The sequence below is a fragment of the Dipodomys ordii genome, unplaced genomic scaffold, assembly GCF_000151885.1.
Source record: "Dipodomys ordii isolate 6190 unplaced genomic scaffold, Dord_2.0 Scaffold133, whole genome shotgun sequence".
In the NCBI taxonomy this organism is placed as follows: domain Eukaryota; kingdom Metazoa; phylum Chordata; class Mammalia; order Rodentia; family Heteromyidae; genus Dipodomys; species Dipodomys ordii.
In genome coordinates, this window is record NW_012267349.1 from 158,390 (window position 1) to 163,652 (window position 5,263).

Here is a 5,263-nt window from a genome sequence, read left to right on the forward strand (position 1 = left end):
AGCACATTTTAAATAAAATACAAAACAATAAAATTGGTTTTGATTTACATATGTATTATACAATAGTTAAGTCAGATTAAATATATCTTTTGTCTCCCACCACCATTTCTTCATGAAAACCTGGCACAGATGAGAGGATCATGGAAGGATCATAGTCCAAGGCCCCAATAAATTTATCCAAGTCCCCAGGCAAATCTGTAAGACCCTCTCCAAAGAAACTAAAAATAACCAAAACAATAAAGTGGCCAAAGCATGGCCTAAGTGTTAGAGCACCATTCAAACCACAGTACCACCAAAACATACACACAGCCATCCACATACATACACATACATATTTCCTTTACTCCTAACATTTTGAGACACACCATACATGGCTGTTACACATTATCATAGTTCTTTTTGCACAACACCACATCTCTGCTCTAACTGTAACTTAGCCTCCATTGATCAGTTCTTCCCATCCTTCCCTACCTCACCTACTCTCCTCCCAAAAAACTTGTCATACAGTATAACTAGGTGCCAAGGCTATTCCTGGCCATTTCTTCATGGGAATTGTTAGTAGATCATTTTCCATCACAGACTGTAAACTCTGATGTCTTTTTTTCCCTATATTATTAGTGCTACTGCCAAAGAAAGGGATGGACAGACACTGATGATAAGAAGAAAAAGAATCCATTCTAATCTGTTTAGTAAGAAGTAAAGCAAATAATACATAGAATTGAATCATTTGTTTTAATCACTTTTTATCATTGCTAATTAAAATACAAATTCATTTGCTTTGCTAACTAACTGCCATTCCTCTAGTATGTTAAATGTAAATAACCAAACCAAATGTTCATGGCCCAATCAGGACAAAATCTTTCTAAGGAAGATTTTTGCTTCTCTCTTTAGCGGACATTAAAGAGGCATCACACCTTGGGATTAATGGTGACAATTTCAGAGGTATCTGAATCATGGTGGGTAAGAAGCTTGAAAGGTTTGGATAGGACATATAACACACTGATTTATGTGCTAGGAGTCAGGAGTCAGAATTGAATTTGATCTGCCTGGCTTCAATTTCCACCTTGCTGTGTTAACTTGGGGAACTTAAATTCCTACCCAGTCTGTGCCTCAGTTTCCTTAAATAATTAAGAGAAATAGGGGTAATACCATGAGAATGGAAGAGTGAACCCTCTGAAAAGATTCTCCCTTCTAAAAGTAATGAGATCATTGGAGAAAACATCAGAATCAATGCTACAGGAACTGTAAAAATTCCATCAATCAATAGGGAGTCCAATGTTAGTAAAAATCAGTAACATATCTAATGTTTTACCTGTTTTTCTAAGTCCCTGCTCTTAGTTCCAGGTTCGCTTTACTTGCATCTACCCACAAGCGTGATAGCCAGAGGAAAGGTAGAGTAGGTTTGGAACTTCCACAAAGCTGCATTCCCCCAAATGGTCAAGGGTTCATCTCTCCACTGGTTCTTTGAAAGCTCTTAATGCAAGTAAGTCTTTATTTGACCTTCTTTACCTTTGATGTAAAAAGCCTTTCCTCCTGATCATTCATCAAGACCATCAAGGCAACCTTTAATTCTGTAGCTGCCTGAATTGATAGAAACAAGAGTTATAATTACAGTAAGCTAACCGACACATTTTACAAAGAAAATCTGAATAATGAGATATTCTTACAGGCTTTGAAGAGCTATGATAAATTTCTAGGAATCTGGAAGACTATACATGTGGTATGTTAAATATCTTTCTGTCACTACAATAAATAGCTGAGATATTCTACTTACAAGGTAAAAAGTTTAATTTGGCTCATAGTTTTGGAGGTTTCAGCCCATGACCAGTGAGTGGTTCTATTGCTTTGGGCCAGTGTCAAGATAGCTTATCATAGCAGAAGTATGTGGTAAAGCAAAACCATACAATCCATCATGAAACAGAAGAGAAAGTGGGAAGAGCCATGGATCCACTGTCCCCTTCCAAGGCCTTCCTCCAATAAAGACCTCCCACAACAAGGTTCTATCACCTTTTTTAATACTATCACCAGGGGATGGTATTGACTATCCTTTAGTGGATAGTCAGAATGCAGACTGTAATATTTGATTAACTAAGCTTTCATGAACAGGGCTAAAACACCCACAAAGAGAGACCCAAGACTGAATTAAGCTCTCACCTCTAGAGAGTGTAAGGCTCTTCACAAGCAAGAGGTAAAGCCAGTCACAAAAAAAAATGTTGCATGCTTCTGTTTATATGAGCTGTCCAAATAGGTACATTGGAGATTGTCAAGTGCTATATGGAAAGAAAGAATGAGAACTGTTTCATTCTGTGTTTGGGGGAGGAAAGGATGGAAATGTTTTTGAATCTGATCACAATAACAGTTGCACAACTCTAGGAATACACTGAAAAAAATCATTTGGAAAGGGAGAAAGAGAGAGAAAAATGACGTGGGGCAGGTAACAAATTAGACAAGAAATGTAATCACTACCCCTCTATACATTACCTTGACAATAAAATTTTTTAAAAAAAAAAGGGTGAACATAGCTTGATGTGGTGGGACATACCAATAATTCCAGCTACGGAGGAAATGGAGGTAGGAGAATCATGATCCAAGGCCATCCAGAAGCCCTATCTGTAACATAAGCAAAATGAGCTGGGGGTGTGGCTTGTGTGTTTAGTCCAAAGCCTGGATATCAAACCCTAGTACCATCAAAAAGGTAAGGAGAAGCAAATGTTTCATTCAGAATTTATCTCATTTATATAAAAGACAAAAATAACAATGACATCTCCCAATGTCCCCAGTCTTCCCAAATATGGGCCTGAAAACCCTTGGTTTCCATTCATTCCAAATACCAACACCTACCTCAACAATATCCCAGAGCCCTATTTCCCACTTGGCTTTAAAGTAAGGATGTCTCCATATTGTCCCACGTAGCTGTGTCCCTTGACTCATCACAGAATAGAGACTACTCAACACATACCCACACAGCACAACAAATCTCAGACAGCCAGGATATAGGAAAGGAGATAATTTTGGAAATGAAGAGCTCATTTCATAACATGAACAAAATTAGAACCGGTTTTTGGGTTTGCACCAATTTGCAATGTTACCACTCACAGAGAAGGTGATTCATCAGTCAGCCACCTATCCCAAGCAAGAGAGACAAATTACCCAGCTGCACACATCATAAAAATGGAAATAGAGGAGGTTGTTCATTAATGCAGATTAGCTTAAAGCTTGGAATGGTTTTGTTCTGCTGAGATTAATACACACTCAAGAAATTCTCAGTGGGCCTTGTGTCCTAGAAATATATAGTCCTTACTACCTCACTGACTAATGAATCTTACAACTTAGGAAGAGCAACCTCAGTCTGTATTGAGACAGTCAGGATTAGAGCTGTCTAGAATAGAAATCCTATAGCCTGTCTGCACAGCTGCATTTCTCTCATCCTTAAACAGAGAGGGATGTTTGTAGTTTTGGAGTGTTTTTTGTTGTATTCTGGTCTCTTACCTATTTTCTGACCAAGCACTGAGCAGTAAATAATTCAATAAGCTAATTAGTTAAAAAGTTAATGTGCTGTCCCTCTTAGTATCAGAATATAAATACACTTTAAAGAGTGCCTTATATGCCATAGTATAAAAATTACTAATAGAAGATTTTTGAGACTTCAAGAAAAACTAAAGGAGGTTTTTTTTTTCTTTTTTAGTTAATGGGAGGAGCTAGGTACTGCTCTAAAGCACCCCGTACAGGTAGCTGCTGCCAATTGCAATGAGATTACAGCTGATTTGGATGTTCAGCACAATTCTGGAATATAGGCTAGCTTAGAGCAGACACTAATCATTACAAGGTAGCCTGTGTCTTCCTTTTCATGTCTCTTTCCTTCTCTCTTGTTTTCCTCTCTATCTCTCTCCCTCTCCCCTGCCCTGTTACCCTCCTTCCCTTCCCCTTTCATATATGGTCACTTCCCTCCTTACTGTGTTAATGTGTTTACTCTTTCTTCATGAAATTGGTATGGTAAAACTCCAAATGTTGCACACAAAATAAGACAAAGTCCCCTAGTAACATTAGCCACCATAACAGTTGTGTTTATTGTGATGGTTAATGTTACTAAAGGAACCTTTAGAGTCTCTTAAGAGTATCCCTTAAATAGCAACCAATCTTATAAAATTAAATTGTTTACAATGCATGCCGATTATAAGGAAATAATTCTTAAACATACTTTCCAGTATCTATATTTACAGACTATTTATACATATTCCTACACATACTGTAAAAAATACAATATGAAATATTTATGAAGTTAAAGGATAAGATTAAAAGAGTGATCAGCAGATAATTATACGATGCTGACCTTGGGGTGAAAACAATGAGATCCTGACCAAAAGAGAAACTAAAAGTTTGGCTCAGGATATAATTAAATTAATAGAATACTTTCCTATTACATGTAAGACCCTGAGTTCCTACCCTACTTTAAATAATATATTGGGAGTGGAAAACTGGGAGAGAGGGAAGCGGAGAAAGTGTTCAAAAAGAAATGTGCTCTTCAGGTCAAAACTTCCTAAATGAAGATCCAGAGTCACAACAAATCAATGAAATATTGGATAAATGAAATTGCATCAAACTGAAGAGCTTCTGCATGGCAAAGGACATAGTTAGCAAGATAAATAGAAAGCTCACAAATGGGGAAAAGATCTTCACTATCCATACAACAGGCAAGAGTTTCATATCTAAAATACACTCAATGCAAAAAATTAAACCTCCCCCCCAAAAATTCCCAAATAAACAACAACCCAATTAATAAATTGGCTAAAGACTTAAGGAGAGATTTCTCTAAAGAAGAAATAAAAATGGCCAATAGACACATGAAGAGATGTTTAACTTCTCTGGCCATAAAAGAAATGCAAATCAAAACAACATGGAGATTCTACCTCACCCCAGTTAGAATGTCCATTATCAAGAAAACTAACAATAAAAGATGCTGGCAGGGATGTGGCCAAAGAGAACTCTACTACACTGTTGGTGGGACTGCAAACTTGTTCACCTACTCTGGAAAGAAGTATAGAGGTTCCTCAAAAGAGTAAACATAGAGCTTCTGTGTGACCCCGCAATCCCACATCTAGGCATCTATCCAATTGACCACATACCAGGCTACACTAAAGCTTCTAGCATAACCAATGTTCATTGCAGCAGCCAAGAAATGGAATCAACCAAGATGCCCTTCAGTGGATGAATGGATCAAGAAATGTGATAGATAGATAGATAGATAGATAGATAGATAGATAGA

At 37.3% G+C, this 5,263-nt stretch overlaps 1 pseudogene; it reads left to right on the top strand.

Annotated features, from left to right (window-relative positions):
• LOC105996615 overlaps positions 1-5,263 on the top strand; it is a 21,013-nt pseudogene that overhangs the window by 13,723 nt on the left and 2,027 nt on the right.